The sequence below is a fragment of the Martes martes genome, assembly GCF_963455335.1.
Source record: "Martes martes genome assembly, chromosome: 8".
Classification (NCBI taxonomy): domain Eukaryota; kingdom Metazoa; phylum Chordata; class Mammalia; order Carnivora; family Mustelidae; genus Martes; species Martes martes.
In genome coordinates this window covers 58,361,997-58,376,622 of record NC_137895.1, presented here as the reverse complement: position 1 = coordinate 58,376,622, position 14,626 = coordinate 58,361,997, and the positions used below count along the sequence as shown (strand labels likewise).

At 37.8% G+C, this 14,626-nt stretch overlaps 1 protein-coding gene across 2 annotated transcripts in view; it reads left to right on the top strand.

The window, feature by feature from the left end:
- Positions 1–14,626, top strand: part of EPS8 (EGFR pathway substrate 8, signaling adaptor) — a 181,878-nt gene that overhangs the window by 50,779 nt on the left and 116,473 nt on the right. The window contains exon 2 of one of the 2 annotated variants that reach the window (XM_080810597.1): positions 9,579–9,649. The exons of the other annotated variant lie outside the window; for it this stretch is intronic. The gene's annotated coding sequence lies outside the window, so the exon portion shown is untranslated. The remainder of the gene's footprint in view (positions 1–9,578; positions 9,650–14,626) is intronic. 2 annotated transcript variants of the gene reach the window in all.

The following is a 14,626-nucleotide window of genomic DNA, read 5'->3' as shown; positions in this document are numbered from 1 at the left end:
CTAGTCTTTTATACAATTAGATTCTGCATCTCTCCTTTTCATTATTTTTCTAGTCTTGTTCACAGGATTTCTAGACTGCTCAGATTTTTTTCTTTAAGCATGATTTCTATCCTAAACTCTGTCTGCTGCTGTCTTAGAGTAGCTTCTGTTGATTAGGGTCCCTGTGTGTCAGAAAATGTAAGAGGAAAAAATGGACTCCCCAAAGGAAACTGATGTTGCTTTCTAAAGCTTATTTAAATCTCAAGGGACTGTCAGAGTCTTTTTTGAAAAGTTTTGTTTAATAGTAGTCTTCTGTTCAGGGGAGTCAGTGATTGAGAATGTGGACCACGTTCAGGCAGCCCTGGCTCAAATCCTTCCTCTGCTCTATAACCTTGGGACTTTGGATGTATTTCATAACCTCTTTAAGCCTTAGCCTTCACCTGTAAGATAGGAATAATACTAATACTTACTCCTAGGATATCATAAAGATCACATGAACTTTTGGTAGAGTACTTTTCGCAGAGAGTGTTGTCAGTGAATGTTAGCTGGTGTGGCAGATTGGAGGCTAGGCTTGGAAGAGGAACCCAGGGATATGGTCTGTGCTGAATTTGAATGATCTGAAGTAGATGGGCCCTCTGCAGAATAAGGGTAGGATAAGACCACAATGGAAGTCTCTCTCGGTTCTGGTCCCAGGAGTGGTAGGCTCAGTCCCATCATGGAGTGTTTAACAAGGAGGTACTTAATGATTTGATCCAGAAGTCCTTAGGGAAGCAAGTGTATGTACTCATATGTGAATTCAGCAAACACATATTAAGCAGCTGCTGTTGCCAGGCACTGTCTATGCTGATGATACTCCCCCCACCCCCCAAAAAAGTTTTCCTCTGTCTTTTTGGAGCTTATATTCCAATTATGGGACTAGTATATAAAGCAGTGAATGATAAAACAAATTATGACAAAAGAAAGCTTTAAGGTACATGGAAGATATGCCCTAGGGCCTCAGTTGAGTTGGAAGGAAGGTCATTCTTATTGCTACTTTATCTTCAAGGGTAAGAATTTTCTTACAGAACCATTAGTCCAATGAATTACTTTGGTATTTTTAGGGTAGACTTATCCATCAAACACCAAAGATAAATTCCAGATATAACTTACATTTGGCTATGTGACTGAAAGCAGCCTATCTTGAAACATTTGTAACAACATATTTATCCCAAATCTTTACAACTTAGGTAAATAAAAGTTAGAGGCAAATTTTTGTCCTGCTGATTACATAAAGGACACTCATAGCTTCAGTGTATAAAGGGGTTTCTTAGTTCATCAGAGTGGATATGTTTTCCAAATTATTTCCACCAGTGGAGAATATTGTTGGCATTTGGAGAGAATTGAGCTTATTTTATTTTTAAGATTTTATTTATTTGACAGACAGAGATCAAAGTAGGCAGAGAGGCAAGCAGAGAGAGAGGGGGAAGCAGGCACCCCACCGAGCAGAGAGTTCGATGCGGGGCTCGATCCCAGGACCCTGAGACCATGACCCGAGCCGAAGGCAGAGGCTTAACCCACCGTGCCACCCAGGCGCCCCGAGAGGTGAGTTTAATATCAGGTGACATAACAGTACTATTAGCTATCAGAACAATGATTGGATATTGACAATTAGAATATTAGCTACTGTGAAACACTAACAGAACAGTGCTAGGAAATGTGTGTGTGTGTGTGCCTTTACTGGCACTTTTGTAGCTTATATGAAAGATTAAAATATATTGCATCTTTCATAATATAACAAATCACATATCACAACATTATATGGAAGAAATTATTTTTTTCATTTTACAGATAAAGGAGCTGGAACTTGCTTGAGATGATGTAAAACTTAAGTGAGGGATCAAAAATTGTATTTCAAAGCCTTTGTTCTTTTCACCTTTTTGTGATGAATACAACTGTTTCTCACTTAACAGGATTCATCATACAATAAAAATTACATATGTATTATCCATATATGAAGAATTTGAACCAAACTGTGCACCCCACTAGTTCACCATGTTTCTTCCTAGTGCCAGCTGACATGAACAGAAAACTTTGGAAGTAAAACATTTAAAGTCTGGCAGTTTGCTTATATTTTTAAAATCACTACTTTTCCATTCTCAGAGAAACTGCTGTTTTCAGTGTACTAGCTATACTTAATAAAGAGTTTGACCATTACTTATATACAGAATATAACATTTAAAAATTTTTTTAAATTTTTTAATTAACATATAATGTATTATTAGCCCCAGGAGTACACATCTGTGAATCACCAGGTTTACATTTTACAGCGTACTCACCATAGCACATACCTTTCCCAGTGTCCATAACCCAACCACCCTCTCCCTACCCCCACCCCTGCCAGCAACCCTCAGTTTGTTTTGTGAAGATTAAGAGTCTCTTATGGTTTGTCTCCCTCCTGATCCCATCTTGTTTCATTTATTCCTTTCCTATCCCCCAAACCCCGCACATTGCCTCTCAACTTCCTCATATCAGGGAGGTCATATGATAATTGCCTCAGAACATTACATTTTAGCTAAACAATTAAGACACATATCTACTAGTTCAGACATTAGTTAGAATTATTATTTTGTTATAACATGGGAACATGTAGTTAAGTTTTAAATTCTTAAAAGTACTTCTGTTAGAATATGTAAGTACCGTTTATTTTGATTTATTTTGTACTTCATATTTTTTTAAACTATATTTTGGAAACCTTCAAATATACAAGGTAGACAGAATAGCAGAATGAACCCCTGTGTAGCCACCATCAAGCTTTAGCAGTTATTAACTCTGGGCTAATCTTGGTTCATCCATCTGCCCACTTCTTCCCTCCCTTGTGAAACACAGCAGATCTCAGATACCACCATTGTGTATGTAATAATTTCAGTATGTTATTCTTTTTTTTTTTTAAAGATTTTATTTATTCATTTGAGAGAGAGTGAATGAGAGAGGAAAGACAGAGAGATTGAGAGCATGAGCCCAGGAAGGAGGGGCAGAGGGAGAGGGAGAAGCAGACTCCCCGCTGAGCAAGGACCCCGATGTGGGCCTCGATCTCAGGACCCTGGGATTGTGACCTGATCCAGAGGTAGATGTTTAACTGACTGAGCCACACAGGAGCCCCTCAGTATGTCATTCTAAAAGATAAAAACCCTTTTAAAATGTTGTAACCATAATTTAATTATCATACCTGAAAATAAAAGTTATTTCTGAGTATTATTAAATATTTAGTTAATATTTGATTTGCCAGTGGTTTCATAAGTCTTCTTTTTATATTTTGATTCAAGGTCCAAATAATGTTCTTTATGGTTATTAATATGTATTTTGCTAGATATTGCTGATGATGTCTCTGTGGTATAGTTTAACATATACTTCTCTCCTGTGTATTTTTTATAAAATGATAGAAGTATCTAAAGGTTTAATCAAATGCAGATTCCCTTCCTTCCTATCTATCACTCCCTCCCTCCCTCTCTTTGTTTCTTCCTTCCTTCTTCCCTCTCTCCCACCTCCCTCTCTCTCTTCCCTTCTTTCTTTTCCTCCCTTTGTTCCCATGTTTTGAACATGAATGGTATTTCTTCTTCCCTCCGGAGATATAAAATATATGATGGTTTTTCTTTTTTTCATACTATTAGCTGTTTTGCCTAGATACTTTAATTCATTAGGAGTTGCAGAATATGGTATTTTAATTTCTACTTTATATTGATTTATTATCTGGAATTGTCTATAAAGAAAAACTCTCCCTCATCTACTACATCTACTATTTGTTTAGCTAATTGTACAGTTTGTTTTAAGAAGTTTGAGTTGGGACACCTGGGTGGCTCAGTCCTTAAGTGTCTGCCTTTGGCTTGGGTCATGATCCCAGGGTCCTGGGATCCAGTGCCACATTCGGCTCCTTGCTCAGCAGGGAGTCTGCTTCCTCTGCCTGCCCTGCCTGCTGCTTCCCCTGCTTGTGCTCTCTTTGACAAATAAATAAAATATTTTTAAAAAAGTTTGAGTAAATGCTTGATTCTATATCAGTTTCTTGAGTTTTTATAATAAGTAGGAGTCATTGGGGGAAATTTTTTTTTTTTTTCCATTGGGGGAAATTTTAACATTTTTGTGAAAAGCATCTGGAGACATGAACTGAGATCAGGAGTCAGATGCTTACCCAACTCAGCTGCCCAGGCACCCCTGATAGTAGATCTTTTTAAAACAAACAATGTGTGAAGCTTTGAGAAGTATACATTCTTTTTTTTTTTTTTAATTTTTATTTATTTTTTAAATTTCTTTTCAGTGTTCCAGAATTCAGTGTTTATGCACTACACCCAGTGCTCCATGCAATACGTGCCCTCCATAATACCCACCACCAGACTCACCCAACCTCCCACCCCCCGCCCCTCCAAAATCCTCAGATTGTTTTTCAGAGTCCACAGTCTCTCATGGTTCGTCTCCCCCTCCAATTTCCCCCAACTCCCTTCTCCTCTTCATCTCCCCATACCCTCCAAGTTATTCCTTATGCTCCACAAATAAGCGAAATCATATGATAATTGACTCTCTCTGCTTGACTTACTTCACTCAGCATAATCTCTTCCAGTCCTGTCCACAGTGATACAAAAGTTGGGCTTTCAACCTTTCTGATGGAGGCACAATACTCCATAGTACATATGGACCACATATTCCTTATCCATTCATCCGTTGAAGGGCATCTTGGTTCTTTCCACAGTTTGGCAACTTTGTCCATTGCTGCTATGAACATTGGGGTACAGATGGCCCTTCTTTTCACTACATCTGTATCTTTGGGGTAAATACCCAGCAGTGCAATTGCAGGGTCATAGGGAAACTCTATTTTTAATTTCTTAAGGAATCTCCACACTGTCTTCCAAAGTGGCTGCACCAACTTGTATTCCCACCCATAGTGTAAGAGGGTTCCCCTTTTTCCACATCCTCTCCAACTCTTGTTGTTCACTGTCTTGTTAATTTTGGCCATTCTAACTTGTGTAAGCTGGTATCTCAATGTGGTTTTGAGTTGAATCTCCCTGATGGCTAGAGATGATGAACATTTTTTCATGTGTCTGTTAGCCATTTGTATGTCTTCATCGGAGAAGTGTCTGTTCATGTCTTCTGCCCATTTTTTGACATGATTATCTGTTTTGTGTGTGTTGAGTTTGAGGAGTTCTTTATGGATCTTGGATATCAGCCCTTTGTCTGTTTTGTCATTTGCAAATATCTTCTCCCATTCCGAGGGTTGCCTTTTTGTTTTGTTTACTGTTTCCTTTGCTGTGCAGAAGCTTTTGATCTTGATGAAGTCCCAAAAATTCATTTTCGCTTTTGTTTCCTTTGCCTTTGGAAACGTATCTTGAAAGAAGTTGCTGTGGCCGATGTCAAAGAGGTTCTGCCTATGTTCTCCTCTAGGATTCTGATGGATTCCTGCCTCACTTGCGGTCTTTTATCCATTTCGAGTTTATCTGTGTATATGGTGTAAGAGAATGGTCGAGTTTCATTCCTCTACACCTAGCTGTCCAATTTTCCCAGCACCATTTATTGAAGAGACTGTCTTTTTTCCACTGTGTATTTTTTTCCTGCTTTGTCGAAGATTATTTGACCATAGAGTTGAGGGTCCATATCTGGGCTCTCTTCTCTGCTCCACTGGTCTATGTGTCTGTTTTTACACCAGTACCATGTTGTCTTGGTGATCACAGCTTTGTAGTAAAGCTTGAAATCAGGCAACGTGATGCCCCCAGTTTTGTTTTTCTTTTTCAACATTTCCTTAGCAATTTGGGGTCTCTTCTGATTCCATCCAAATTTTAGGCTTGTTTGCTCCAGTTCTTTGAAAAATGCCAGTGGAATTTTGATCGGAATGGCACTGAAAGTATAGATTGTTCTAGGCAGCATAGACATTTTAACAATGCTTATTCTTCCGATCCATGAGCATGGAATGGTCTTCCATTTTTTTCTTCAATTTCTTTCACGAGTGTTCTGTAGTTCCGTGAGTACAGATCCTTTACCTCTTTGGTTAGGTTTGTTCCCAGGTATCTTATTGTTCTTGGTGCTATAGTAAATGGAATCGATTCTCTAATTTCCCTTTCTGTATTTTCATTGTCAGTGTATAAGAAAGCAACTGATTTCTGTGCACTGATTTTGTATCCTGCCACATTACTGAATTGCTGTATGAGTTCTAGTAGTTTGGGGGTGGAGTCTTTTGGGTTTTCCATATAAAGTATCATGTCATCTGCAAAGAGAGATAGTTTGACTTCTTCATTGCCAATTTGAATACATTTTATTTCTCTTTGTTGTCTGATTGCTGTTGCTAGGACTTCTAATACTATGTTGAACAAGAGTGGTGAGAGTGGGCATCCTTGTCGTGTTCCTGATCTCAAAAGTAAGGCTGTCAGCTTTTTCCCATTGAGGATGATGTTTGCTGTGGGTTTTTCATAGAAAGATTTTATGAAGTTGATGAATGTTCCTCTATCCCTATACTTTGAAGCATTTTAATCAGGAATGGATGCTGTATCTTGTCAAATGCATTTTCTGCATCAGTTGAGAGGACCATGTGGTTCTTCTCTCTTCTCTTATTGATTTGTTCTATCACATTGATTGATTTGCGAATGTTGAACCACCCTTGTAACCCAGGGATAAATCCTACCTGGTCATGGTGGATAACCTTTTTAATGTACTGTTGGATCCTATTAGCTAGGATCTTGTTGAGAATCTTAGCAAAACTGAATCAGGAAGAAACTGACAACCTGAATAGACCAATAGCTAGTAATGAGATTGAAGCAGTGATCAAAAACCTCCCAGGGGCGCCTGGGTGGCTCAGTGGGTTAAAGCCTCTGCCTTTGGCGTGGGTCCTGATCCCAGGGTCCTGGGCTCGAGCACCGCATCGGGCTCTCTGCTCGGCAGGGAGCCTGCTTCCTCCTCTCTCTGCCTGCCTCTCTGCCTACTTGTGATCTCTCAAATAAATAAATAAATAATCTTAAAAAAAAACCAAAAAACAAAAAACCTCCCAAAAAACAAGAGCCCAGGACCTGATGGATTCCCTGGGGAATTCTACCAAACCTTCAAAGAAGAAATAATACCTGTTCTCCTGAAGCTGTTTCTAAGAATTGAAGCAGAAAGAAAACTTCCAGACTCTTTTTATGAAGCTGGCATTACCCTGATCCCCAAACTAGGCAAAGACCCCACCAAAAAGGAGAATTTCAGATCAATATCGCTGATGATTATGGATGCTAAGGTTCTCGAGAAGTATACATTCTATAGGACAGTACATCACTAGGCATTTAGTTCCCTCTCAGGTATCTAGTGGTGAAAAGCATGGATTCGAAAGCCAGACTTCCTGTGTTTAAATTTTGTTTCTTAGCTAGTGTAACTTTGGGCAAATTACTGTCTGTGTGCCTCCATTTTCTTATTTTTAAACCAGGAAAATAATAGAACCTTCATCATATGGTTGTTGCTGAGGGTTGAATGTGTTCAGACATGTTAGGCTCTGAGAGCAGAGCTTAGAACTAATAAATTCTCAATAAATGCTAACTGTTGTCAGTAGCTTTCTTTGCTATTACAGTAAAAAAGGAGGGAGGGAGTTTTTGATGCTCATTTTTAATATGTGTCACAGAGTTTTACTTTTGATATATCTTTTCTTGTGTACTTTATATGTTCTAGCCTTTTTAAAGTCACACTTACAACCCTTTCTAAATTAAAGTGTCTAAGCATTGTACATCAACATTTGAGAGACAACCAAATACTATATGTCTCTTACTTATACCTCTATTATACAACTTAATAGTGTTAAAATTTATTTATGTGTATGGTGGCATTTTCTGTTGAACTGTGAACTTTATGAGGGGAGAGATTTCACTCTGTGTATCTAATATAGTGCTTGGTTTTAATTATGTGGCATAAGTCCTCTGTATTTGCTCATTTAACTACATTAGCATCTCATTTATTAGGTTTTACTAGTAATATCCTTTTCAGATTCACAAACAAGTGCATTTCCTAGCTATCTACTTCTTGAGTTAAAGTATAATTCTTTATTTTTAAATTTATTTTATTTTTTATTAACATATAGTGCATTATTTGTTTCAAGGGTACAAGTCTGTGATTCATTAGTCTTACACAATTCACAGCGCTCACCATTGCACGTACCCTCCCCAGTGTCCATTACCCAGCCACCCCATCGCTCCCACCCCTCAAGTATAATTCTTTACATATTAGAATTTTTAAAATTTATTTTTGAATTATTAATATGGTAATTTTTCTTTCCAGTATCAAGTACTTTCTTGTCTTCTTAAATAGAATATAATTTATCACTGTGCATACTCTTTATTTGCATCATAATATGGGTGTAATATAGTGCATGGTCCTGTGGTTCTATATCATATATTTTCAGGATGCCTTATGAATTTTTTCTTCCCATTGTATGTCATATTTCTCTTGTTATTATACTCTATCAGTTTCTCTCTGCTCTTTTCTTTATGTATCTCCAGTAACCCTAGCTCCCCAAATTCAGATTTAATGAATCTGACCAGTGCTTCTAAACTGCTGTGGATTGATTTGATTGCCAACTTCATTTGAACTTTTTCTAAAATGAGATTTTAAATGATCTAAACTGAGCTTGAGGGCATTTTCTGAGTAAAATGGAGAAGTTTAACACATAGACTTTATGGCATCTATTTAACTAGCCGTGTAACTTTTTAATTTACTCTGTGACATTGCTGAGGTTGTCACTGATGTGTGGCCTCTAGGCAAGTGAGATTAGATTATATGAGGATCTGAACAGAAGAATGAATTGCCGATCTTCAGTATTTCCAATGTGTTATAGAGTTGGGACTCAGATTCGAACTCCTATACTCCAGAGTCCCTTTTCATTGCTTTTAGAATCATGTGACAAAGAAGTCCATACTGCAATTATTAGTTCTTAAGCATTATACGGTATTAGTGATTGTTTTGATTTTTTTAATTTAATTAATCTTTTTAGTGATCTTTTTTTATTTAAAGCACAAACTCTTTGTCTTGTTATTTAACTTTAAAAACATTTTCACACATATGGATTCTTTATCTAATGGATAGGTGCCTACTTAGAATATATATTACAATATTGTAAGTCACACAGATATGTCATTTAAAAACAGGCACTCAGAGTGTGGGTCTCCATTGTAAATACCTAGGTTACTATGTGTGTTTGTACACCTTGAGCTGAATATACAAGTCTAATTATATATAGGAAAAAATTGAATATTCCTATTCTATAAATATAGTGTGTGAAATGCCAGATAAATGTAAAAAGATGCAAAATAAAGTAACTCTGAAGCATGGGTATGTTCAGATCCTAGTATAAGTCTTAGAAGTTTAGTTTGTTTAGAAGTTAAGTAGTTCTCAGAGTACTGCAAGGATTTATCAGATGGCATGGTAGTGTGCTCATTGCAATATTTGATCCTTTATGACTTCTTTCCTCTTTATCTTTTCCATCCATTAAATTTTAATCTACATAAAAAGAGAACAAAAAATTTAAGTGAAAGAGAACAAATACACATATTAAACAAGAGCAGGTACAGCTGTCATACCATGCTTCAAAATAAATCTTATTTTTATTCAGTTATTTTTATCCACAGGTCATTTTTAACACTGCTCTCATTGGACTGAAGTAGAAGCATAAGAATTGGAGCATATTTTCATTTTTAAGGTGGGTCCATTTGTAGAAAAATTTAGCTATTTAAAGCCATCTGTTGTTTCTTAGGAAATTTTGACATTTGCATGTATTCTGAGAAATACTACAGTTATCCGTGACATGCCGTTAGTGTGAAGTTGTGGGAGAGCCCCAGGCTGAATCTGGAGCTCCCCCCACCTTCATGCCCAGTCCTGGTTACCTGACTTCCCTGTGCCAGTTTGCCCATTTTTTTTTTTTTTAAGATTTTATTTATTTATTTGCCAGACAGAGATCACAAGTAGGTGGAGAGGCAGGCAGAGAGAGAGCGCGAAACAGGCTCCCCGTTGAGCAGAGAGCCCAATGCGGGACTCAATCCCAGGACCCCGAGATCATGACCCGAGCCAACGGCAGAGGCTTTACCCCACTGAGCCACCCAGGCACCCCGGTTTGCCTATTTTTAAAATGGGAATGATGGGCCTATGGACTCTGCTTACCTTCCAGATTACATGTTGTGAGAATAAATTGAGATCATGGATAAGTAAGTGTCTTATTAAGAAAAATGTAAGGTGGAGATATTAGTACTGTGAACTGTCAGTGAGTTAAATGGGAATTAACAGTTACGTGCAGAGAATCTGTGTAAGTATGAAGTTTTTGGATGTAACTGTCGCTTAGCCACTGGAATGGTAGGAAGACTGTGCCATCTTATATATTGTTTCTGAGAGAACTGGCAAGCACAAAAGAAGAGGCGAAGTAAGAGGAGGAAGAAGTGGCAGAGGAAAGAAAGCCAAACCAATTAGATGGCTCTGAAAGTATTGACATTTTTAGAACTAAAAATTTCTTTACTTATAAGGATGTATTTGAAAAGATTATTAATCTATGGATTACAAAAAATGCATTTTCTATTGAAAACCTGTTACATTGGGGCACCTGGGTGGCTCAGTTAAGTGTCTGCCTTCGGCTCGGGTCATGATCCCAGGGTCCTGGGACAGAGTCCCAGATGGGCTCCTTGCTCAGCGGGGAGCCTGCTTCTCCCTCTGCTTGCCGCTCCCCCTACTTGTGTCCTTTTTCTCTCTTTCTTTCTGACAAACAAATAAAATCTTAAAAAAAAAAAAAAAAGACAACCTGTTACATCTTTTCAATACTTTTATATTCTGTATTTTACTTTCTTGCTGTGGGAAAAACATCTAATTCTGATTTTTCTCTTCCCTGGAGTTTCAGCCATTCATCCGGATGCCTTAGCATCTGAGGCCTGAATAAAACGGAGTAGGTGTTTGTTCTCTCTCCATCGGTTTTTGTTCGTTTGTTTTGTTTGTCTTCTTAATGTCCTCTATTTGTCTTGTTTTTCTTCAGCTCACCTGGCCCATGTCATGTCTTACCTCTTTCTGGGCCTCACTGTTGGCACATAAACTGGTATTCCGGGTCTCCCAGATTGTACCCGGGGGCTTTTCAAAGGTGCCAGGATACTATTTAGCAAATGTGATTACTGTATTTCTTTCTAGTAACTATGTTTTGAGAGTAATTTACTTATGTCTTGGGAGAGAAGGATAGTAGTAAATCGGGAAAATGGTAGTAAGTTTCCTGTCTTCCTGCACTCTGTCTTCGGGTGTCATGGATTCTGGTGTGATGGTCATGACTGTAGCTAGATGATTTATTTGGTCGAAAGTTGCCACTGCTATCTCTGGGTCTTAGTCCAGAAGAAAATGTGATGTTTTTCTCACACAATGGACTTATTCTTTCTTTGTGGAGTGACTGAGGAGGCGGTGTTCAAGGTCCTTCCCAGCGATCAGGGACTGTCTCTTAATCTCCAGTGCCAGCTCAACAGTTTTAATTCTCCTGCTGCTACTTTCACCTCTAATTTATTGTTTGTCTGAGTCATCTGGCAACTACTTCTGTGTTCTCTTAATACAGTTGCAAGGCATATTCTTTTGTATTTTGTTTCTTACTTAGTAAATAAGTGGTTTATTTAGTTCCACTTATAAGTCATTTCTTTGGTTTCCCAGAAGAAGTAATTGACCAGTCTAAAGAAGCATAATTATAGGGGGATTTTACCAATTGCTTTTCTTTTTAGATGGTTGGTGTAGGCTGTAGGAGAAAGCCTGTTCATAGTCGTCACCTTCTGACATTAATAATATTTTATAAAGTGTCCTCTTGAGCCTCAGACTTCGTGGTTGTAAAATGGGTATCGTGTTACTGACATTATAGGATGGTTAGGATCAAAGGAGATAGCATCCAGAAAGTGGCCAGGACAGCCGTGCCTGAGGCCTCAGTTGGGGAAGCCTCTGACTCTTAATTTTGGCGCAGGTCATGATCTCAGGGTTGTGAGATTGAGCCCTGCATCTGGTTTTGTGCTCAGTGGGGAGTCTGACTGAAATTCTCTCTCTCCCTCTCCATCTACTCCCCACCCCCACTCTCTGATCTCCCTTTGCCTTTCTTTCTAAAATAAATAAGTAAATAAATCTTAAAAAGGAAAAAAAAAAGTGCCCAGTGTGGTATGGAGCACAAATATGTGCATGGGTAATTATTGTCATTGGTGATTTATCCTCTTCCCTTAATTTGTTATCATTGTCATGGTTGTGAGATAAAGCCCAAAGGGACTTATGGATAGGTTAGCTTGTAATGGAATGCAGTGTTGACAGATCAGGTCTCTTGTTGAAGTTGTGTGGATTTGTGGATTCTTTGAATCATTACAAGTCCAAGCTTAGAGATAGGTCAGCATGTCTGACTCAAGTTACTGAGGTGGTTAATTGGTCACTATTCAGCTGTTTTGGAGAATAGTGTTAGAGTTTTCTGAAATGCACAGTTTAGCTTCGGATTTAATTGCTCTCAGAAGTAGGCAGTCATTTAAACTATTTACCTTTGCAGAAACAACACACAAAAAAGTATTAAGCACTTAAAACATTTACCTTTTCAGTGTATATTTCTGTTTTATGGATATGATGAAAAAATTCTACAAAATCAGATTTTATTTTATATTTTTTAAAGATTTTATTTGTTTGAGAGAGAGAAAACAAGAGAGCACAGAGGGAGAAGGAGACGCAGACTCCCCACTGAGCAGGGAGCCCAATGCGGGATTTGATCCCAGGACTCTGGGATCACAAACTGAGCTGAAGGCAGACATAACCTGCTGAGCCACCCGGGTGCTCCCAAAATCACATTTTTTTTTCTTTAAGATTTTATTTATTTTTAATTAAAAAAAATTTTTTTTTATAAACATATAATATATTTTTATCCCCAGGGGTACAGGTATGTGAATCGCCAGGTTTACACACCCAAAATCACATTTTAAAGAACAGAGATATATAGTGATTAATCATTCATTTTCCTTTTGCCTACACAGTGGCACACTTTACTTTCTGTCTTTCATCTTAGAGTGTGAGCATATAGGCCGTAGGGAGTAAAAAACAAACAGCACACCCAGTGACTTCTTGCTGTCCATTTGGGGATGATTGAAGACAGTGATGCTTACATAGAATGCAATGAAATCTTTTTATGCAAGAAAAAAGATGTTTCTATTTGGAAAATACCCTAGCTCTTTGAATCTTCAGTGTAAAGTTTACATGAGGTGAAAAAGACCTGAGTGAGTGAAATATTTAAAATGGTGAAAAGTGGGGCGCCTGGGTGTCTCATTGGGTTAAGCCTCTGCCTTCGGCTCAGGTCATGATCTCAGGGTCCTGGGATCGAGCCCCGCATTGGGCTCTCTGTGCAGCGGGAGCCTGTTTCCCCCTCGCTTTCTGCCTGCCTCTCTGCCTACTTGTGATCTCTGTCTGCGAATAAAGAAAGAAAAATCTTTAATTAAAAAGAAAAAATATAAAATGGTGAAAAGCTTATCTTAAAAGTTTTATATTCTGAATTTAACCCTTAAAATATTTTGAAAAGAGAATAAATATTTCCGAGAGGACAAAGATTCTGTTTAGGCGATTTGATTAAATCAGTGAAAAACTTGGATAACAAACATTTTGATTCTTCTGTCCAAAGAGGATTTATTAACAGATGATGTAAAGATATGCCTATAAGGTACTATGAGGCATATTGTTGACTGAACTTTCTGCTTCAGATGCATTTCTGAAATGAGTAACTGGAGTATGGAGATGTCATATGGAAGCTTATCATTTGTCAATCCATTTTTTAAAAAGATACTTAACATCTAATAGGTCTTCTGTACTACTAAACGTTTTCTTTAAAAAAAGATTTTCTTATTTACATGTAGATAAGGAGCTCATGTGGTTTCTATTTTTTTAGTTACGTGGGAAATGTAATTATTTTCTGAGGACGGGTGACGGAAAAGTAGAGCCGTGCCCTATTGTAACTTGAGAGTATGGTTACTATGGAGAATTTATTGTGGAATCAACAAGATAATAAAGTGTTGATAGCCAACAGTCAGAGACCAACGAAGACCGATAGAGATTTATAGAATGTCTGATTGTCAAGTTTATAATTTTCCTTAGTAACCCAGGAAGCATATGTAAAGAAGGTTGAGTAATGATAGGCCACAGTAAAGCCTCTGCCCTCAAAAACTTCATAGTTTCATTGACCAAACAATATTCTCTTTTAAAGCCTCTGAGTTTCTAAGCTCCCTTTAGACATGAACAGCTGAGTTCTAATTTATCTTATCGAATCTGTGTTTTTCAGATCATCTCCAAGTACCTAGCCCAGTGTTTGGAATATATATTGGTTACGTGAAACTGTCAATATGGAATCAAGCACTAGAGGGAAAGGCTGTGCTTTTATTCTTAAGAGTGGCTAACAGCACATGAAGTAGCTTACCTATAGAGGAATTACACTTGTTTTCTCTTCAAAAACCATGTAGGCATGAGGGGAATAGAAAGTGAAATACTTAAAGTTATGGGAAAACCACACCTCCAACCACCAACCTAGAATTCTGTATCCCCAAATTACCTTTCAAAAATGAAGCAGACATAAAGACTTTCTGAGATAAAACAAAGACAATACCAAAAAATCTTAAAAAACAAAAAAACAAGGACAGTACCTCACTGGGAATTTGTCACCAGTACA